Below are 24,340 nucleotides of genomic sequence, written 5' to 3'. Positions count from 1 at the left end.
AGAAAAATGACGATAACTCAATAGAGCTAAAATCTTTGGCATTATCAGTTGTAATCTTGGCAGGGACACCAAATGAGTGATAATTTTATCTTCAAGAAAATCCATCACTGCTTTGTCGATGGCATGTTTTGTAGGGATGGATTCTACCCATTTAGTAAAATAATTAGTTGCAGTTAAAATCCATTAGTAACCATTACTTGAATTTTCACTAAGTTTCCCTATAAATTCAAGCCCCCAATGTTGAAAGGGAGCTTGCACAACCACAAGCTAAAGAGGAAAAAAAGCTAACTTCTGTTTCCTAGTGAATAGTTGACAAGCTTGGAAACCTCTAACATACTTGTGCACATCAACAAAAATGGAAGGCCAATAAAAACCAACTCTCAAGATTTTATGGGTAGTAGTATTAGCAACATAATGCCCTGTTGAAGAATCTAGGGCAGTTAGGGTTAATGAGATTCTTCTCTAATGATATATTTTTTTTTTTTTTTTTTTTTTTTTTTTTTTTTTACATGTGGTTCACGAGCACCCTGGTCAGTGAGTGATCGCTACGTCCACGGAAAAATCTGGGCGATAACTAGGCTAAATCGCCCCTCGGACTACTACAAGACCTGACCCCAAGGGCTTCGGGTGGATTCGACCCTGTGACCTCCCGATGGCGAGGCATAGTTTTTGACCAACTGAGCTAACCCTTGGGGTTGGAAAATTTGGACCATTTCTCGATTTGTGCATGTCATCCTTGCGCAGGGGCCATGCTAATCTTCTCTGTATTGTTCCAATTTTATCGGATGTCTCCGAAGAGACTCTTCTCTCATGATAATTATTTGTGAGGTATTTAACTTTACTTCTTAGCACAATCTTCAATTGTTATTATTATTAGGGTGTCTTCGTAGTTCATCAAATAGCTACCAAAAACTAAGATACAACAACACACGATGTTGGATTTCAGCCAGGGCCAAAACCTCTCCCTCTTGGAGAGGAAAACCCACTCAAAATTCTTCTTATAGATATTCTAATTGACGAGTACCAAGATCATGACCCTTGACCTATCAAGCCACTCCAAGACCAAGACACCAATCCTCTTATTACTGTTGAGATCATCATCATCATTACTACTTCACTGATATCATCATTGTTGCACCATGAATGTTCCTTGAGATCACCACTAAGATTATTTCTGCAACTTCATCGAAATCATAACCTTCAAGAACAAGATGATGACTGTGATAGGATCATGACTGCACCTTAATGTAAGTCAAGATAAAGTGTGTCACTGTGAGATCCTTCCATCATCATTAGGTTGAGACTATGATCATCCTTCTCACTGTCGTCACTACTCCTTCTCATTATGCTAAGATTGTAATAGTTGAGACTGTGATTATCTTTGTCAATGTCATCACTGCTCCTTCTCATTATGCCGAGACTGTAATATACATTTGAAAACTTATAGACTCCTTCAACTGTAACACTGAAACATAGTCTTCATCCAAGATTCTTGTTCCATTACTTGTCCAAGATATCACTGAGATTATTAGTGAAATTTCAGATATATCTGAAGTAGCAGAGGTCTATGTGAAGTTCTGGAACCTTGTAATCTTATCCAAAAATCTCAGATGTATTTGAGTTCTTTCACTCCTTCTGCGTAGACCCTAATGGGGTATATATAGTAGTTTTGTCTCCATAAATAAGACGACTTGTATTTCTGAACCAATGTGTCTATTATTTGAGCCGACTTGACTGCCTTTTAATTCGATTGTCAAACCGACGTGATAGAGAGGATGGTGCTTGTCATTTGGAGGGACAATTGACATTGTTTATGACACAAATATATTTTTCTTATGCTGAGCAAGGGCTACTTCATACATGAATTGACTCTTTGACATATCAGTACATCCTAAGGCTCTTAATGGGAGCCACTAATAAAAAAATAAACCTCTTGCTCATGAAACCCATGCAGCAAGGTATACAAAAATAATTTTGTTCTGTTTATTACATCCTTTACAAAGACCATGTCATTATGAAGACCTACTTAGTTACATTCTACAACACTCCTTCTTAACTAGGGAGGTATTCATAATGGTACTTAGTCATTCTCAATCTGAATAATTTCTCATAAGAAAAATTAGATTGGTAACCCATCTGTATAGCATCATAGTAACCAACATTGTTTCCACAACAAGGCCTTGACTGACAGCTCTGCCTCTCATCAGATCAAAGAACAATGTTGGTGAGACCAATGACTATAGACACCTTTGTCATTGTCTCTCAAGGTACATGCCTACCCGGGTGTTCACTGAGTATGACCTTCTAGGACTATTCTTATCTTGGTTTCCCAGCCCTCAAAGAATATCGGTCCTCTTGCCTACTCTTGTATTGGATTTCCTACACATCCTCAAAGAGAATCAGATTCCAGATGATTACCCAATCCTACATTATTTATTCCAAAGTGAAGACAAGAATGTTGTGTCTATCTCTCCCTCTCAACTAGGGAGGATATCATGTGTCTTGATTTCTATTCATGGCCTTCACCTAGACTTACGACTGTTATTCCTGGTCTAGTGCATGACACATGAAATAGAAAAACACATCCGTTACTCCTTTTTAATCAGGGGTGATCCAATCCAAGCTCCCTCTTGACCAAGGACCTGTCAAAGCTCCCTCCTAGCTAGGGACTCTTCTATACATCAACAAATTCTTTCTTCGTGGGTTCTTCAGCTACTTGATCAATATCTCTCCTTGATGTCATGAAATATAGTTGGGCTTCTTCCTTGTAGGGAAAAAACCATCGATCACTTTCCTCCTTAGTTCATCATGTCATTCCTTTCTTCATGGAAAGTGACCTTCTTCATATCTGAAACCTTTGTTATATGACTATTTCTTTCTCATCAGGCTTCTTCCATCCACCACATGAATGCTAGTTGTACTTGTATTTACAACTCTTGTTTAAGTAGCCCTGGATTATCCATATATTATTCAATAAATCAAAACATTATATTAAATTAAATCATACCTTATGAGATGGCTCTTCATCATGACATCTTCTTGTATCTATCAACATCCTGCACACATATTGACACATCTCCCAAAGATGTCCATTGTCAAGGGTCTTCATCTTTTTTCAGACTTTCATCCGAGTCTTTATATATTTTCGGTAGATTTCCTAGTAAAATATTCTTGGTCTTTTGGATGTTGATTGCTTTCATCATGGTTGCATATCTCATGATATCTTCCTTCCTCACAGATTCCATTTCCAATAGCTTTCAATCAGAGTTTCTTCATTGTAGTCAATCACCTCATACTTCATATGGGAACATATTATGTTGATTTCATCAAGAGTGACTTATGCCTTCCTGCATCATTTCAAAGGAGGAGATCCTTTTTCTCTTGATCATGTTTCTTAAGGTAGAAGAAAATATCCATGTTACCTGCAACCATATGACATGGTATATAATATTAAACACACACATACATACCTTATTTTACCTTTAGGTCATCGACGCTTCTTCCAGCAGCTTCCTTGATTGAAAAGTTCTTCAATCTCTTGATCTTCTTCATGTCATCACATCATCATCTCATGGATTTCATAAGTTGGAGCTCTTTGAAACACTTGCTTCCTCTCTAGATTAGTGAACTGTACGATGAGGATTCCATCAGAGAATTTTGAGGATCTTGTATATCCCCAACTGGCAAATGTTTCCTTCTTGATGTATGATGAGCCTTGTCGAGGATGACTTCTTCCTTTCTTGCAATGTCCAATTAGGTTCCCAAGAGCTATATGACTTCCATGGATTTTGTCCTTCATGATTCCCATGGTGATGTCACTAGCTCTTGTTCCTAATGCTTACATGATGCCATGATGCATCTTATTATCATGGTCATATCTATAACACAAGATTTAGGAGCTTAAGATATGACCCTTTTTTGAGGGATACTATCTCAATCATTGTTACTCCCTCTTTCCTTGGCCCATTTCTTCAGCTTCCTCCATCTTTCTGGTGATATGAGCTTGTTTTGATCATCTTTCCATAACATTGAGTCTTAGCTATACAATTCTGTCTTGTTTGAGGACCAACCTTCCCTTTCCTTTCTGCACGTGTTTGAGTTCTTTAACCTTCAATTCTTTTGTTATCAACTTATCTTTCTCTAGCTAGCATAGATACCAAAAATTGTCGAATGAGGTAACCTTCCTTGTCTTATGGAAATTTTTAACCTTGATTATCTATTAGTGCATTATGGTTATATTCCTTTTCTTTGATACCCTTTTCTTTCATGTAGATCAAATTCCATTTTTAGAGAATGAGTTTATCATCTACATCACTTTGATGTCTCCAATTTTGCTATGAGGGGATCTGTCCTAAATATCCCTTTTTATAAATTCAGAGGAGACCTTTTGATGACTTCAACTACTTAGATGACTATGTCTATCCTCCTTCTTCATGCAAGGAATCTTGATAACCTATCCAATTCATAGATGTCCTTGCAATCATGAAGTCATTTTAACCAAACTTGAATATAGAATGAAAATATACTTGTCATTTGGAGATGAAATCTTCACCATGATGCTTTCTTGAATGATCTCCTTCAATGAGATTCTTGCTTGAGTTTCCTGGTACAATTGCATTCCAAGACTTTTCTTGAGACTTCCTTGCCTTGTTCAGCACCAAGCACTACTGCTTTTATAAAATTTTGAGATTACCTGATTCCTTGAGAGGGTATGAAATGAAAATCAAGAATTTTAGAGTACTGTCATGATGCCCATCCAAGATGTGGCATTGTGTTCTCCTACTGAAGTGATATTGCTGTAATGTATGATGTGTATGTCCTTGTAACCTTGTTGTAGTGCTGCTTGCTGGAGTAGAACCTTGCTTAAGTTGACTAGCATGAGCAAAGAGTTTTGAGGCCTTTGAGCACTCTTCAATACCAAGCATCGAAATTGCTTCAGACTTAAGCTATTGATATCTCTGTGGTATGACATAGATTTTAACGACACCTAATTTGGGGCTAGCACTGAAACTGTGAGAGGTACTTATCTTGACTGTGATATGAATTCCGAGAAATGGTATTGGGACTTCAATTTATCTGAGATTACTTGATCTTGAATTGTCTTGCTGTTGTATACTTCTTATTGAAGACTGATCTTTCAATTCCTTCAACTTGTTTTGATGCCCTCCTTGAATCTGATCCTTAAGTGTCTCTTTGCTGCCCTTCCTTTGACTTCTGAAACTTAGCTCTAATACCATGTTGAAGAATCTAGGGTAGTTAGAGTTAATGAGATTCTTCTTTCATGATAACTATTTTTGAGGTATTTAACTTTACTTCTTAGCACAATCTTCAATTGTTATTATTAATAGAGTGTGTCTTCTTAGTTCATCAAATAGCTACCAAAAACAAAGAGACGATAACACATGATGTTGGATTTCTTTAAGGGCCAAAACCTCTCCCTCTTGGAGAGGAAAAATTTCTCAAAATTCTTCTTATAGAGATTCCAATTGACGAATACCAAGACCATAATCCTTGACCTATCATTCCACTCCAAGACCAAGACACCAATCCTCTTCTTACTGCTGAGATCATCGTCACCATTACTTCTTCATCGAGATCATCATTGCTGCACCATGACTGCTCCTTGAGATCACCATTGAGATTATTTCTGCACCTTCATTGAGAACATAACCTTCAAGAACAATGACTCTGATAGGATCATGACTGCACCTTAATGTAAGTCAAGATAAAGTTTGTCACTATGAGATCCTTCCATCATCATTAGGTTGAGACTGTGATCATCCTTGTCATTGTCGTCACTGCTCCTTCTCATTATGTCAAGATTGTAATAGTTGAGATCGTGATTATCTTTGTCAATGTCATCACTGCTCCTTCTCATTATGCCAAGACTGTAATATCCATCCAAAAACTTATAGACTCCTTCTTCAAATGTAACCCTGCAACATAGTCTTCATTAGAGATTCCTGTTCCATTACTTGTCTGAGATATCACTGAGATTATTAGCGAAATTTTAAATATATCTGAAGTAGTAGAGGTTTATGCGAAGTTATTAAACCCTGTAATCTTATCCAAAAATCTCAGATGTATCTGAGTTCTTTCACTCCTTCTGCGCATACCCTAAGGGGGTATATATAGTAGTTCTATCTCCATAATAAGACGCCATGTATTTTTAAACTAATGTGTCTATTATTTGAGTCGACTTAACTGTCTTTTAATTCGATTTTCAAGCTGACATGATAGAGAGGATGGTGCTTGTCATTTGGAGGGCTATTTGACATTCTTTATGACACAAATATATTTTTCTTATGCTCAAGAAGAGCTGCTTCATACATGACTTGACTCTTTGAAATATCAGTAAATCCTAAGGCTCTCAATGGGAGCCACTAATAAAAAAATAAACCTCTTGCTCATGAAACCCATGCAACAAGGTATACACAAATAATTTTGTTTTGTTTATTACATCCTTTACAAAGATCATGTCATTATGAAGATTGAACCTAGTTACATTCTACAACACTCCCTCTTAACTAGGGAGGTATTCACAATGGTACTTGGTCATTCTCAATCTGAAGAATTTCTCATAAGAAAAATCAGATTGGCAACCCATCTGTATAGCATCATAGTAACCAACATTGTTTCCATAGTAAGGCCTTGACTGATAGCTCTGTCTCTCATCAGATCAGAGATCAATGTTTGTGAGACCAATGACTATAGACACCTTTTTCATTGTGTCTCTAGGTACATACCCACCTGAGTGTTCAGTGAGTATGACCTTCTAGGACTATTCTTATCTTGGGTTCCCAGCTCTCAAAGAATATCGGTCCTCTTGCCTACTCCTGTCTTGGATGCCCTACACATCCTCAAAGAGCATCGGATGCCAAATGATTACCCAACCCTCCATTCTTTCTTCCAAAGTGAAGACAAGAATTTTGTGTCTACCTCTCCCTCTCAACTAGGGAGGATATCATGTGTCTTCATTTCTCTTCATGGCCTTCACCTAGACTTATGACTGTTAGTCCCATTTTAGTGCATGACACATAAAATTGAAAATCACATCTGTCACTCCCTTTTAACCAGGGGTGATCCAATCCAAGCTCCCTCTTGACCAAGGACCTGTCAGAGCTCCCTTTTAGCTAGGGACTCTTCTATACATCAAAAAATTCTTTCTTCATGGATTCTTTAGGTTCTTGATCAACTTGTCTCCTTGATGTCATGAAATTTAGTTGATCTTCTTCCTTGTAGGGAAACAACCATCGATCACTTTCCTCAGTTCATCATGTCATTCCTTTCTTCATGGAAAGTGGCTTTCTTCATATCTGGAACATTCATTATATGACTACTTCTTTCTCATCACACTTCTTCCATCCACCACATGAATGCTAGTTGTACTTGTATTTACAACTCTTGTTTAAATAACGCTGCATTATCCAAATATTATTCAATAAATAAAAACATCATATTAAATTAAATCACACCTTACGAGATGGATCTTCATCATGACATCTTCTTGTAGGTATCGACATCCTACACACATATTGACACATCTCCCAAAGATATCCATTGTCAAGGGTATTCATCTTTTCCAGACTTTCATTAGAGTCTTTATATCTTTCCGAGAGATTTCCTAGTCAAATATTCTTGGTCTTTTGGATGTTGGTTTCCTTCATCATGGTTGCATATCTCTCGATCTCTTCCTTCCTCACACATTCCATTCCCAATAGCTTTCAATCAGAGTTTCTTCATTGTAGTCAATCACCTCATACTTCATATGAGAACATATTATGTTAATTTCATCTAGAGTGACTTATGTCTTCCTACATCCTTTCAAAGGAGGAGATCCTTTTTATCTTGATCATGATTCTTAAGATAGAAGTAATGATCCATGTTACTTGCAACCATATGACATGACATGTAATATTAAACACAAGCATACATACCTTATTTTACCTTTAGGTCATCGATGCTTCTTCCAACAACGTCCTTGATTGAAAAGTTCTTCAATCCCTTGAGCTGCTTCATGTCATCACATCATCATCTCATGGATTGCATAATTTAGAGTTCTTGTTGAAACACTTGCTTCCTCTCTAGATTAGTGAACCGTACGATGAGGATTCCATCAGAGAATTTTGAGGATCTTGTATATCCCCAACTCGCAAATGTTTCCTTCTTGATGTATGATGAGCCTTGTCGAGGATGACTTCTTCCTTTCTTGCAATGTCCAATGAGGTTCCCAAGAGCTATATGACTTCCATGGATTTTGTCCTTCATGATTTCCATGGTGATGTCACTAGCTCTTGTTCCTAATGCTTCCATGATTCCACGATGCATCTTATTATCATGGTCATATCTATAACACAAGATTTAGGAGCTTAAGATATGACCCTTTTGTGAGGGATACTATCTCAATCATTGTTACTCCCTCTTTCCTTGGCCCATTTCTTCAGCTTCCTCCATCTTTCTGGTGAAATGAGCTTGTTTTGATCATCTTTCCATAACATTGAGTCTTAGCTATACAATTCTGTCTTGTTTGAGGACCAACCTTCCCTTTCCTTTTTGCACATGTTTGAGTTCTTTAGCCTTCAATTCTTTTGTTATCAACTTATCTTTCTATATCTAGCATAGATACCAAAAATCGTTGAATGAGGTAACCTTCCTTGTCTTATGGACATTTGTTACCTTGATTATCTGTTAGTGCATTATGGTTATCTTCCTTTCTAGGTCTTATATATGGAAGATATCCTACATTCTTTGATACCCTTTTCGTTCATGTAGATCAAATTGCATTTTTAGAGAATGAGTTTATCATCTACATTACTTTGATGTCTGCAATTTTTCTATGAGGGGATCTTTCATAAATATCCCTTTTTATAAATTCAGAGGAGACCTTTTAATGAATTCGGCTACTTAGAGGACTATGTCTATCCTCCTTCTTCATGCAAGGAATCTTGGTAACCCATCCAATTCATATATGTCCTTGTAGTCATGAAGACATTTTAACCAAACTGGAATATAGAATGAAAATATACTTACTTGTCCTGTGGAGATGAAATATTCACCTTGATGCTTTCTTCAATGTTCTCCTTGAATGAGATTCTTGCTTGAGCTGCCTGGTACGATTGAGTTCCAAGACTTTTCTTGAGAATTCCTTGCCTTGTTCAGCACCAAGCACTACTTTTATAGAATGTTGAGATTACTTGATTCCTTGAGAGGGTATGAAATGAAAGTCAAGAATTTTAGAGTACTTCCATGATGCCCATCCAAGATGTGGCATTGTGTTCTCCTGCTGAAGTGATATTGCTGTAATGTATGATGTGTATGTCCTTGTAACCTTGTTGTAGTGCTCCTTGCTAGAATAGGACCTTGCTTGAGTTGACTAGCATGAGCAAATATTTTTGAGGCCTTCGAGCACTATTCAATACCAAGCATTGAAACTATTTCAGACTTTAAGTTATTGATATCTGCATGGTATAACATAGATTGTAATGACACCCAATTTGGGGCTAGCACTGAAACTGCGAGAGGTACTTCTTTTGACTATGATCCAAATTCTGAGCAATGGTATTGGGACTTCAATTTATCTAAGATTACTTGAACTTGAATTTTCTTTCTGTTGTATACTTCTTATTGAAGACTGATCTTTCAATTCCTTCAACTTGTTTTGAGGCCCTCCTTGAATCTGATCCTTAAGTGTCTCTTTGCTGCCCTTCCTTTGACTTTCGAACCTTAGCTCTGATACCATGTTGAAGAATCTAGGGTAGTTAGAGTTAATGAGATTCTTCTTTAATGATAACTATTTGTGAGGTATTTAACTTTACTTCTTAGCACAATCTTCAAGAGATGTGTTAACTAATATGGTCCCCAATGGACTTCTTGCAACTTGATACAAATTGCCAACCCTGAACCCAAGAATAAAAGCATCTTGAAAAATCCCTTTTTTCAAACACGTACCATTCCATCGATGAATGCCACCTTGAAACCTTTGATTTCCATTGCCAAAATGGACACTAGGTTCTTCTTGAGATTAGGTACATAGAGAATCGTGCTACACTTATTTAATTGAAGGGTAGCACTCCTTACACCCTTTCCGGGATAGGTGGCATTGACTCCAAGTATAATCTCCATGATTGTTTCCATCTCTACCAAATTAGAGAGAGCTTCCTTCTATTTGATGAAGTGCCTTCAAGTACTGGAGTTCCTTGATTTCTTTGAAGAGTCGACCATTTCCTTGATGATCCGCATTACCTGTCATTCCTCCAATCATTGAAGATTTCCCTGGAATGATTGTTAGCATCATCAAGTGATGTTTCCCTACCTCAAAAACTCCTTCGCATAATGGCCGAACTTATTGCAGGCAAGGCATCTACCTTTCCTTCCATCCTTAAATCCAAACTTCCCATTGAAGTGATCTTTAGGTAGGCCATCAGATGCTTCTGTTGCGCCATTCTGATAATATTCTCTGCTTCGACTTCACCCTTGGTGGATTTGAAGAGGGATGAGGAACCCATTGAGCCTTTTGTCCTTTCCCAACTAGCTTCGGTGATTTCTCTTTCAGTCTTTCTTGGGCTTTGTCACCACCTTAGCTATGATACCATGTTAATTTTAGTTATGTTCTATGTTGATAGCAAATTTACTTCAATTTTCCATATTAGCTCAATATCAATTCCAGATTAACAATCACATTTAGCATGATAGTAAAATGTAGATAGAACATAAACATAAATCACAAAAGACAAGCCAAGACAAGAGGACACAAGATGTGGCACTAGCCAGGGACAAACCCCAATGTGGGGAATTCCTTGATCAATTCTTCTTATATGTTCTTCAATAGTTCAACAAAGAGAGATATAGTACATATACATCAGAAGTCAACCTTTTGACTTATCTAAATAAGAGCATAGATCTTCTCTAAGAAGATAGCATATGAGGTAGATGATCTGAGCTGAGTAGAAGACTTCCAATGATCCAAGGTGACTCCATCACCAAGCTACTCCTCACAATCATCATGTTGCACCTAACCACTGAGCTGCTCTCATCACTGTGCTATTCCCATCACTGAGTTGCACCCAATGCTGCAACCATCATGCTGCATCCATTACTACATCCAATATGCTACAACCATTAGCCATTTTCACTTACCAGTCTTAGCTTCTCTCCATCATCATGCTACACACATCATACTACTGTACCATATCATCATGCTGCATCTCCTTGTGTTGCATCTTGATACACTTGTGATGCATACCCTTGAATGCCATTAGCAGCCCTTGCTATGGTGCTATGGCCTGCAACCTAGCACATAGCAACCCTTGTAGCAAACGTATCCCACAAAGTGTCCAATCATTATTAACGTAACAACACTTAGCCTTGCTGTAATGCTACAATTTTGAGACTGGCTAGGGTACTAACCACAGTCCCTAACATCCCATCAAAATTGGCCCAGAATTGCTCCTAATGACTGCAGTTGTCCTCCAATGAGATGTTGCCCTTCATGATGCCCCTTTGAGGTAGTTTCAAGCCCAACTATTTTACCTATTCCTTAACACAGCTGTGGCATCCAAACAATCCCAAACAACAGTATTGTCTTCTCATAAACTCTGCCTAACTAATAACACCTGCCAACACCCAAACACATTCATACTTCATGCTATCATAGGGCTACTTTTGCTGCTTCTAGGGCTCTTCTCTTGTTGCGGCTAGGTCTCCTAGATCTATGACTAAGGATCCTTTAAGGCGCCCTCATGCAAACAGATCTTGCTACGTATAGAATCTCCCCTAAATGTGGATAGATCTCCTTAAATGATCTTGCTTTTGCTATGGCTAGGAGCCTCTTTTGACTTCACTTAGGGCATCCCTTTTTGCTGCGTCTAAGGGATGTCACAAACCCTTCCCAAACAACGTATAGGATTAGGGCATGAATGCGTTTAGCTAGGGCATGATAAGACCTGTGACTAGGGCATGATATGATCATGTTAGGGTCAGCTATTAGGCCTCCACCATATTAGATCTCCCTGGTTGGACTGCGGTTAGACTCCCTTCTTTAGCTGCGTATAGGGTCTCCTTCTAGACCTACGTTTAAGGCTTCATCCTTTTAGATTTCTCTTGCCACTAAAACCCAAAAAAAGTGGAGAGAAATCAAGAGTGAAGTGTGTGTCTAAATGAATATCAAGCCATCTCTTTTTATACTAAAACTTTGAGCACAAGTGGGGGTTATTTGGTTGTTGGCTGACTTTGACGAACTATCCATAACACAAATAAATTCATGTCTCCATGAATACTTATCGGAATTAGATGATATTTAGATCAATCCTACACCTCTCAATGAGAGGAATCTAAGAAAATATCAGCTGCCATAAATAAGATGACCCACATGGAGTTTGGCCCTAATTTCCAATTTTAACATTCTTCAACTGTAACATTGCAGCATAGTCTTCATTTGGGATTCCTGTTCCATTATTTTCCCGTGATACCATTGAGATTATTAGCAAAATTTCAGATATATCCAAAGTAGCAGAGGTTTATGCGAAGTTTTGAAACACTGTAATCTTATCCGAAAATCTCAGATGTATCTGAGTTCTGTCACTCCTTCTGCGCAGACCCTAATGGGGTATATATAGTAGTTCTGTCTCCATAAATAAGCGACTTGTATTGCTGAACCAACGTGTCTATTATTTGAGCCGACTTAACTGCGTTTTAATTCAATTTTCAAGACGATGTGACATAGAGGATGGTGCTTGTCATTTGGAGGGCTAGTTGACATTGTTTATGACACAAATATATTTTTCTTATGCTCAAGAAGAGTTGCTTCATACATGACTTGACTCTTTGACATATCAGTAAATCCTAAGGCTCTCAATGGGAGCCACTAATGAATAAAGAAACCTCTTGCTCATGAAACCCATGCAACAAGGTATACAAAATAATTTTTTTCTCTTTATTACATGCTTTACAAAGATCATGTCATTATGAAGACCGAACCTAGTTACATTCTACAACATGCCCTCAACAAAATCTTGAGTGAAACTCAGTGAGAAGTTTTTTGGTTTCAACTTGTCAACACATCTAAGTATCACCCCCTATGGATTTCTCTAACTCAGACCATCATTCATAATGCAATACTTAGTTTTTCTTAGCCTTAATGCTCTTCTTCTATGACCAACTAGATGGCTAGGGCATTAAATTTTTTGCAAATAATAAATAATGTCTTTATACCATTCAAGTTAGATTAACCTTTGAAGTTCCGATGAAGTTGATTCCAAATCATTTTACAAATCCATCCTAATTCTCTCCCATTCCTCTCAATCAATATTTGGGCCAACCCTTGGTCCTTCACTAGCTTGGTAGGTCTAATGTCCAAATTATATTCTTGAATCTTAGAGACCCACCTAGCCCTAGTTCTTAATCAATCAATTTGAGTTAAAATGTCCTTCACAACAGAATGGGGAACAAATGCAATTATTCTAGAATATCCCATATAAACTCTAATTTTCTTTAAGGACTTGACTAAGGCATAAGCTTGCTTCTCCATGGTGCTATATTTTAGCTCAAATCCTTGAATGGACCTACTCAGAAAAGCAATAGTTTTCTCATACCCTTCTTTGTTCTTTTGAAGCAACACTCCAAGAATGGTATCTTCAGATGCAAAAGAGAAAATCAAAAACTGCTTTGAATAATCAGGGCTCACAATAATAGGTTCTCTAGCAATGGAATCCTTAATTTCTTGAAAACCTTTTCTTCCTTCATTCCCCCAAACAAACTTAACATCTTTCTTTAAAAGGGTTTGAATGGGTTTATAAATTTCCGCATAATTTGGAATGACCCTTCTAAGGAATTTGATCTTTAGTAAAAATGATTGAAGGGACTTAACATTGTGAGGCAAAAGAATCTTTTGAATTGCCTCCACTCTCTCAGGGTCAATCTTGATCCCATCCTTGGAAATGATGTGACCAAGAAATTTCCCTTCAGTCACTCCAAAAATAGATTTAGTGGGATTTAGGGATATCCCATATTCTCTACAACTATCAAAAATCCACCTTAGATGACCCACATGAGAAATTCCATCTTTATAAAAAATAATTAAGTCATCTTGATAAATCTCGATAAATTTCCCAATTAGACCCTTAAAATCATAGTCCACAGCCCTTTCAAAAGTTGCTCCAACATTAATCCAAAAGGCATCCTCAAATACTTAAAAGTAACCCATGGTGTGGTGAACGTTTTCTTATGCCTATCCTCCTTCTTCACCATGACTTGGTTATAACCTGAAAATCCATCTAATAAGCACATCGTTCCCGATCTTGTTACCCTTTGTAGTATTGTCTCCATGATAGGAAAAGGGTAATTATCCTTCTTACAAGCTAAATTAAGATTTCAAAAATACACACATAGCCTGATTGACCCATTCTTCTTTCTCACAATAACCAAGTTTAAACACCATGTGGAATGCCTAGTGTGAGCTATGATTCTAGCTTGGAGCATCTTTTGCAATTCCTTTTTCACCAAAGGGGCTAACATATGATTTATTTGCATAAGTTTTTTCCTAAAGGGTTTGACATTCTCATCCTTTAAAGGGATAGTTGTTGGAAATACTGAGAGGGGGGTGAATCAGTATTTCTTTTTCTCACTATTGTTTTACTAGTTAAAACATATATGTTCAAAACACAAAATGAACAACAAGAATAAATGCTTTTATTAATATAACTGTGCAGTAAAGTAAATACAATAAATAGATGGTCACAATTGGTTGCCAAGCTCCAACTTGGACTTTTGTGAGGCTCCAACCTCCTGAGCACCAACTCTATTTTTCCAAGACACCAATCTTGGACTTAGGAGCACCAACTCTATTTTGCCAAGACACCAATCTTGGACTTAGGAGCACCAACTCCCAAGGACTTCAATCCTTTTCAATTCTGAGGCTCCAACCTCTTTGGTATACACTGGTGTGCTGCTGCACTCTTTTCAGCTTCCACTGCTTCTGCTGCCCCCTTTTCTTCTGCTGCTTCCTCTATCTCATGCTCAGGTTATACTATCCACTAACAACCCCAACAGTTCTCTGTTTTTGCTGCTTTTATATGCTCCATGCCCCTGTCCATTCGTTTCCTCTTACATGCTGGCTCTTTGGCTTCCTCCTCACTTGATCGCTTGACACTTTGGCTTCCATTCCTTTGCTTCTTCTGTCTATACAAGTGTTCCAAAATCTGAGTAGAAAAACCCAAACTCCCCTTTCTTAAATAAAACTTGGCCCTTGACCTGTGGTTAATGCCTTACAGGCTTTATCAGAGGCGTTTAATCACCCATCGGAAGCCACCACCCGAGCGTTTTAATCAACCAGCGGAAGCCACCACCCGAGTGTTTTAATCACCCATCGGAAGCCACCACCCGAGCGTTTTATCAACTATCGGAAGCCACCAACCGAGCCTTTAATCAACCATCACCGAGCGCTTTAATCAACCATCACCGAGCGCTTTAATCGACCATTGGAAGCCACCTTTTATTCGGTGCTTTCTATCAATAATCAACCATCGGAAGCCACCACCCGAGCCATTAATCAACCATCACACAGGCTTTATCAACCATCGCACAGGTTTAAATATATACCTTAACCCCGCGGCCATGTATCATATAATACATGGAAAACATTATAAACCCCCGCTCTAATTCAAATGCCGGACTTCAATTATTATGCTCCCACCTTTACAATTATCGGCGGGTCTGGATTTCGGCGGTCGCATTAACTCTTAAGCCCAGACCTCCGACGAGGTGCGGACCCGATATGGCTTTAGACTCCCTTTAATATTGTTTCGGGTCCGATGAGCATAGGCGTTCACTGTAAACAATAGACCCATTCCTTCGATGTAACGCGGACCCGATGCCTCCTTACATTTCTTCCTAAACTGAATTCGGATCCGTCATATCGGCGGATTCCTTATCGGCGAGTCTTGATGGGTTGCAGACCCGATCTCCTTTAGGCTGCTCCAAATATAATTTCGGCTCCGGATGATTTCGGCGATCGCTACCTCCGCTGCTTCGATGCGATACAAGAGTTCTGCGGACCCGATATGATTTTACACTCCACTTGATAAGGGACTCGGCTTCGGAAGTCGGAACTTTGCACTGCTAAAGGCCCTTTCCGGACACGATCTACTTTATACTGGCTTCATAATATTTCAGCTCCGTTAATTCAGAGCTTTCACTTCGGCTGTTCTAAGGCCTCTCCTCCGATGCGATATTTGGTTTCCGGACCCGATATGGGTCTGGACCAAAATTAATATTCTTTCAACTCTGCCACTATCCCTCTTAAGGGGAAATATTTTGAATTCTCTGTGTAAACAGAGATATTCGATATAGCACTTGTAAAATGATTTAAGGAGTCTGTATACGCCAGAATAAAAAGGAAATGACTCCCAAGGCTTCAATCACATATCATGCAGAAAATAAGCGCTCCAACACTTTCAATACACAGTGGATTAAGCTATCCGATACATGCATAGATATATATTAGCAGAACACCATTAACTCCTATACACAGATGGAAAAGCTTTCAAGAAAAATGCTTCTGCTCTGTCCTCCTCTCGCTATAATTACAGAACACACACTTCTTCTTTTGTTTTGACATAAACAGGAAACTCTTCATATACTTGCTCTCCGATGACTCCGATGGCCCTATTTGCTTGTAATATATATATGGCTCCTCTTGGCCCCTCTTGCTCCATCTGCTCCTCTCGGTCCACTCTGTTTGCTCCTGTAGCTCCTCCTCTTTGGCTCTGATATGACATATACATATGTGGTTCCTCTTGCTTCGTCTGCACCTCTTGGCTCTGTTTGCTCCGATAGCTCCTCCGATGGCTCCTCTTGCTCCGATATATGTGGCTCCTTTGATCCTCTCGGCTCCGATATGCTCTGTCTCCTCTTCTTGAATATTGCCATATTGACATCAATGACAATCTGTGTCCAACAATCTCCCCCTTTGTTATTGATGGCAATATTCTTCTGCCTTCTCCCCCTTTGACATCAATGGGAAAGGCATGCATACGAACTCTCCCTGTCAATCTGCTCCCCCTGTCCTGCTGCATCTTTATGAATAAACTTGAGTGATGATAAAGAAATAACCCCCATCTTTTGTTGCAGATGTTCGAATGCTTCCCGAGGAAGAGGTTTTGTGAAAATATTAGCTATCTGCTCCTTAGTACTGATATATTCCAGAGCGATGTTTTCTTCAGCTACTTGCTCACGGAGGAAATGATACTTGATTGGTATATGTTTGGTTCTTGAGTGCATCACTAGATTTTTGCTGAGACTGATAGCACTAGTGTTGTCACAATAAACAGTAATTGGTTGATCTGTACATATGTTGACATCCTTTAGCGCTTCCTTCATCCATAGTATCTGAGTACAACAGTCTGCTGCAGCAATATACTCGGCTTCGGTTGTGGATAATGATATGGATGACTGTTTTTTGCTGAGCCAGGATACCAAACAGTCTCCTAGGAAGAATGCATTTCCACTAGTACTTTTCTGATCATCTATATTTCCAGCCCAATCAGCATCGGTGTATGCAGTTACGGTCAGTGTTGAGCTCCTTGGGTACCAAAGACCGAAATCTGAAGTTCCCTTCAGATATCTGAGGATTCTTTTTACGGCTAATAAATGGGATTGTTTGGGAGCCGATTGAAATCTTCCCACCATTCCTACTGCTTGCATTATGTCAGGTCGTGTAGCTGTTAAGTATAGGAGGGATCCAATCATTGACCTGTAATGAGTTGCATCTACTAGAGGGGAGTCATCATCTTTGCTCAGTTTGCAGTTTGTGGTCATGGGGGTGCTCATGGGTGCACAGTCCTCCATTCCATATTTTTTGAGCATGTCTTTTAGATATTTGGCTTGAGATATATACAATCCTGCTCTGATTTGAGATACTTGAAGTCCAAGGAAGTGGGATAGTTCACCTATCATTGACATCTCAAATTCTTTTGCCATGCTTTGAGAAAATTCATGGCTCATTTCATCATTATTACTAGCAAAAATCAGATCATCGACATAAACAAGAGCAACTAGTAACTTACCTTGATCTGTCTTTATGTATAGATTGCTTCTAGCCACTCCCTTTTTGAAGCCTTGTTGTTGGAGATAGTTATCCAGTCTTGCATACCAAGCTCTAGGAGCTTGTTTCAACCCATACAAAGCCTTTTTCAACTTACAGACTAGGTCCTTTCCTGCTGTCAGATCAAAGCCTTCTGGCTGCTCCATGTAGACTTCCTCCTTGAGTTCCCCATTTAGAAATGCTGATTTCACGTCCATTTGATAGATTTTGAATCCTTTCGAGCAAGCAAATGCTAAAAACATCCTGATAGCTTCCATACGGGCCACTGGTGCAAATGTCTCTTCAAAGTCAACTCCTTCAATTTGCGAATAGCCTTTGCAAACAAGTCTTGCCTTGTTTCTGATAACCTGTCCTTCCTCATTCATTTTATTTTTGAACACCCATTTGGTTCCTATTATGTTTTTGTCCTTCGGACAAGGTACCAGCTCCCATGTCTTGTTCTTCTCAATTTGGGACATTTCTTCTTCCATTGCTTTTACCCAATGAGGATCCTTACTTGCTTCTGTGAATGTTTCTGGTTCTATCATAGATAGGAGGGCAATGGCTTTTCTCTTGGGTGAGGTTGTTATCCTTCTTCTGGTCTGCACACCTTCATCTTTATCGCCAATGATCTGTTCTTCTAGATGGTATCTTTCTACATATTTCATCTTTGAAGGAGTATGAGACGGTTCTCTTTCCTCTTCTTCTTCTTCATCATCTATCTCTTCTTCTTTAGATTCTTCTTCTTCAATGAGAAAGTCATCTTCCTGTTCTTCAATTTCCTTTTCTGGAAGATCTTCATCAACCTTAACATCGATGCTTTCCACTATTTTCTTCAGTCGAAAATTGTAGCACTTGTAAGCCTTGCTCCGTGGAGAGTATCCAAGAAATATCCCCTCATCAACCCGAGAATCAAATTTTCCAGGTGAACCATCATTTATTTTTATGAAGCACTTGCTTCCAAATATTTTGAAGTACTTCACCGAAGCAGGTCTTCCTTTCCATAGCTCATAAGGAGTTTTGTCACAATTTGGTCTTAATTGAGTCCGATTCAATGTATAGACAGCTGTCCCTACTGCTTCCCTCCAGAATTTAGGTTGTAGGTCTGTTGCTAACAGCATGGTTCTTGCCATTTCTTGGATAGTTCGGTTTCGTCTTTCAACTACCCCATTTTGCTGAGGTGTTCTGGCAGCCGAGAATTCCCTTTTAATTCCATGAATATTGTAGAACTCACTGAACTCGTTTGATGTGAATTCTCCTCCTCTGTTTGTTCTGAGACACTTAATTTTTGAATCTTTTTCGTTTTCTATAAGGGCTTTTAGATTCTTAAAACACTCAAAAGTTTCAGATTTATACTTTATGAAATATATCCACATCATTCTAGTACAATCATCAACAAATAACACAAAGTACCTTTCTCCTTGGAGTGCTTGATTTCTAGTTGGCCCACACACATCAGCATGGATGATCTCCAAGGGCTTTGATGTACAGTGTTCCTTTGTCTTGTGGCTGGTTTTGGTCTGTTTTCCATGTTGACATGGACCACACACTGCTTGCTTTGGTTTGGACAACCTTGGGATGTCTTGTACAACTTTGATCTTGTTGATATTGACCAGATTTTCGAAGCTGGTATGTCCAAGTCTCTTGTGCCACAACCAACTCTCATCTGCCTTGTTATAGACATTTTTGTGCCTTGCAGCATGAAGCATGAAATGTCCATAATCTAAGGGATCCAAAGTCCCTAAACATGTTGTTCCTACCCCTAGAGGAACAAGGTCAGCAAACCATAGCACTGAAAATCAGTTCTCCACCTAAAAACACTCAAAAACAAGCAATTTTTGGATCATGTCAACTGCTCCACTGAGCATCTGCGCTGAATGTCAACTGCCCCTCTCTGTACCTGCGTTGAATGTCAAATCCAACAAAGGCTACCTGCGCTGAGCGAGATTGGACAAGTGGCACAGTCATTCCTCAAGGTGTCAATGCCCAGGAAGCTTCCAAAATGACACTTGGATCAGGGAATTCGCCTAGTGATGAGTAAGAGGTTCTTAAACTCCAAGTGGAAGCAAGGATCTCCAAGTGGACTCAAGAACTGAAGTATAACTGAAGTGGGAGAGGACACTAGTCAGCTCTCAAGCTGACTCATCCTTTCTCCAAAACTCCTATATATAGAGCTCTCTCATGAGGTCTAAGGAGGCGGGAATATTGTGAATGTAAGGAAGTGCTGTTGGTTTGAGTTTAGAGCTATTGGGTGATTGCTTTGAAGGAGGTGAAGAGGAGATTTCTTTCTGCTAGGAGGTGTTGCTGGATTGGGCCTCTTATGGTTGTAACACTTCCTGAACTTTACTTCTTCCATTAATAAAGCATTTGAGGTTCTTCTATATGCATGTATCTCAATGGTGTATTGTTATACTTGTGTATTTGATTTATTCTAATCCTTGAATCAATTATGAATGTATGCTTCTTGTAGTTTCCCTCTCTTGCCTTTTACAGGATCTTTGTGTAGCTGGGCCAGTGAAAGAGCAAGGCGCTGGGAGCAAGCATCAAGGAGAGAAGATTGGATCAATCATTAGCGAAAGACATCGGTTAGTGGATCCCTTTCTCCCCTATTTTACTTTCATAAAGAAGAAATCTTAGATAGCTTTGCTTCGGTTGTTGCTGAGGTACTATCACCCTTAGAGTGGGATAGGGTCATTCCGTATTGGATACTTTTCCCTACAACAAATTGGTGACTCCACTGGGGATCGTATCTTGTTGGTTGTTTGTGTTTTTGCTATTCATTTCATAAACACAGGGAGTACCGAATCGAACTGCATTTGGATCTTTCAAATGCAAAGTAGAGGGCAGCTACTCTAGCTCAGTTTCTGGGCATGTTTATGATTTGAAGAGTTGATCCACAAGGACTCTGAACAGCTCTTAGTGATAGCTTTTCATCCTCCTAATTACCCTTTAGTGTGTACTTGATTGATAGCTTCTGATTTGGCCAAAAACAGTGAATTTTTGAGCAATCTGTGACCCGGAAACCAAGAGAAACGAAAGTTTCGTTCTTCAGTGCAGGCACTGTGAAGGCAGTCTGCATTTCAGCGCAGTTCCCGAAGGGGATACCTGCGTTGAATGTCAAACTGACAGTGTACTACCTGCGCTGAACCAGTCTTGCCTTGTGCTACTGGGGTTCCCTGCTGTTTCTTGCCCTGTTTTCACCCTTGTTTTTGCAGCCTGTTACCAGTCAATACACCTATCTGAAACCAACTTTCCTTGCCACTATTCCGCCTCGGTTGTATAAAGAAACTGTGTTTGTTCTTTGTGTATTTCTTACATCATTTATAGTTTCCCATAACGAAAAGCGAACTAGTCTTGCTGTGGCCTCTTAGATCCAGAACTGTGATAAGTGTCATAGTGATCTTAAGAGTTAGTTTGTTTGCTGTTCATAGCTAATTGAGCTTTTGCTTTCGTCATATGGTTTGAATTTATATATTTCTAGTGTCGAAACAAGTAAATCTTAAGGTGTCTTTTGATTTTGGACAAGCTTGTTTGCTTTACTTGAAATTGAATTCAAAATTATACAACAGCTTTCTTTTTGTAATACATCAACATTAAGAAAGAGAAAAGAAATACCTGCATTGTGCATGTGCATTTTGATAGCTTGCATGTTGATTTAGGGAAAAGTGCATTAGTGTGTGCTCTATGATCTGTGTGAAAAGATGATGTCTTTCTTTTCCCTCAGTAGTTAAGATTTTCAAAGTTGAAAGATTGAAAAGCTTGCTTATCATCTTAGACTGCATTTAGGAAGTTGTATATACATCTCGTGGTAATCCATAAAGGAAAACTGCTAAAACAAGATCAACTTAAAATGAATTGAATTTACATAACAACGCTTTGAAACATAACGCAAACACATAGAGGTCTAAGCTAGAGACGTGTTCCGGCGTCGTTAAAGGTGATATCTTAGCGTTGAGTGGTTGGGTGATTCCTCCACGGTGAAGCGATAAGTATCAATACGGACTTGTGCTCCCACGTACCGTCGCATATATATTGGGAGACCCCTATAGGAAGAAAGCCTTTATCCTTAGGAAGTCGTGTCGGCTGCCCTACTAATCGCGATGCAGTGAACACAGCATTCACGAAGATCGACCACCCCTACCGTAAAACGTATTCTGTGGTTTCGCGAAAGGTTTGGCACACCCTCTGCCTAGATCTCCAGAGCAGTTTCTTTTGGCCTTTTTCAAACTCTATAACTGAAAAAGTCCATCCGAGCATTTGTCACTTCGGGCTCGTTAAAACATCGAAGGAGACTAGAGTCATCTTTAGCTTTTTCTCGACTCTTAAAAAATGAAAAAGCAAGTTGTGTCTAAAGCGTCGTTATAAAATTTATTTTAAACGGAACATAATCACCTCCTATTCCTGCGTTGATCTGTAGGTTGAGAACATGGAACACCCCAACCAAGGGATTCCCCATGATGGAAATCCTAGTCCTTTCTCTTCTTGGGGAGAAGTTGGTGCGCCCCATATGGCCACATTGTCGCTTCCAGGACTGACAATTGGCCTGCCAATTTGGCTATTCTTAACCAATGTAGTTCAGAACACCATGGTTCCTGAATAGTCGAGTCAACAGTTAGATCAGTCTAGAGCTGCCCACCAGCCTTCTACTTCCTATAACTCTTCCTCCAATCCTTCATCTTCGCAAGGTAGAGCCGGCAAAAGCCAAGCTCCCATGGAGAAGAAGGAAAAGAAGAAGAGAGAGAAGAAGAAGAAGGAGCCTAAGGCAACTGGGGGCAAGCAAAAGACATCTGACAAAAATCCACACACAACACAGACCGGGCCTAAATCGCCATGTGTCATATGTAGAGGAGGCCACTTCCATAGAGATTGTCCCTGTATTCCCCGGATACTAAGGGATTGGTCCCCTCATTTGCACAATTCGGGAGCATCAACCTCTGATAGCCATGTTGAATGCTTACCGTCAACCAGCGAAAGTGAAGGTTCAAGACAAAGAGGGGGAGTAAGATCTCCCTGCAGACTGTGTGAAGGCGATCACGCCATCCACCGTTGTCCCTTCTTAGACGAAGCGAAAAGAGTTTTGGAAGATCGTCCGGTTTCACCGTTGAAACTTCCTCTTGGATACAAAAAACTCGTGCCAAGTCCTTCGTTGGTTGAAAATACAGCTGGCCCACTCAAGTGGTCGGCTGAAGCGTCAGTCACTGAAAATGAACCTACTGAATCCAGACCGGACGAAAGTCCAAAGGTCGAAACGACAGTTGACCCGGTTCTCCCTTCAGAAGTTTCATCTTCAGATGACACCGTCATTGAAGATTCATCTTCAAATGACACCCTCACTGAAGAGAATAAGGATGACACCATCCAGATTCTTTTCATCAACACAGACTCTGATGAGCATCAGGGCAATGCGCCCATTCCTTTATCGCAGGAAGGAACATCGTCAGGGTCATATCCGGCCGTATATTCGGTCCCACCACCAAGCAACCTGGTTGTATCCTTTGATTGGAACCAACTAGGCAGACCCCGGTTGCCAGCCGGTATACCATTCAGAATCATTGTCCAAATATACAGAATGATAATGGCTGGCACTATCATTGATGAGGGGGCATCTGTGAGTATCCTTTCCTCTATTGCTTGGAAAGCACTGGGTTCCCCGGCGCTTTTGCCTGAGATAAGAAATCTCTCGGGTTTTGATAAAGGAACCAGTCGACCATTAGGGATCCTCCCCAATGTGCCTGTTACATTGAAAGGGAAGACCGTTCAAATGAACGTGATGGTCGTTCAAGGACCCTTGGATTATAACCTACTCCTTGGACGAGACTATATATATTGCATGGGGGCAATAGTCTCCTCACTCTTTAGAGTAATGTGTTTTCCACACGAAGGAAGAGTGGTCAAGCTCGTAGACCAACTTTCATTTCCAAGATCACGCATCGCAAATAGTCAAATACCAACCCTGAATGGTCTATTCAATCAAGAAATGTCTCCACCCCCAGTCCTCCTTCCCGATGAATGCGAGTGATTCGGAAAGATGGGACTGGAACCCAGGGGGCATGCATCCTGGTCTGCTTCGGGCAGAAGAAACCCTGGGTATAAGGTAGAATTTCCGTGAAAGAATATGACTAGTCCGTACCCCGTCCGTATTTGGAAGAGGGGTTGTTCTAGAATAGGATTCTTTTGTCAAAGTTACGTGTTTGACAACAGTCATTCACCCTTGTCTATTTCGATAGACATTGCCGAGGAAGTGTTTTGTTTGAAAGATTAACG

The 24,340-nt window shown here is 39.6% G+C and overlaps 1 non-coding gene across 1 annotated transcript; it reads right to left on the bottom strand.

Moving 5' to 3' along the window:
* Nucleotides 1–698: 698 nt before the first annotated feature.
* LOC149228284 (U6 spliceosomal RNA) lies at nt 699–801 on the bottom strand. The gene has a single exon (XR_016248562.1). It is a non-coding gene; the product is annotated as a U6 spliceosomal RNA (small nuclear RNA).
* Between the last annotated feature and the right edge of the window lie 23,539 nt (nt 802–24,340).

This window comes from Pinus tabuliformis, chromosome J, assembly GCF_031772625.1.
Source record: "Pinus tabuliformis cultivar Carrire ecotype Pingquan chromosome J, CPIR1, whole genome shotgun sequence".
NCBI lineage: Eukaryota > Viridiplantae > Streptophyta > Pinopsida > Pinales > Pinaceae > Pinus > Pinus tabuliformis.
This window is presented reverse-complemented; position numbering and strand designations above follow the sequence as displayed.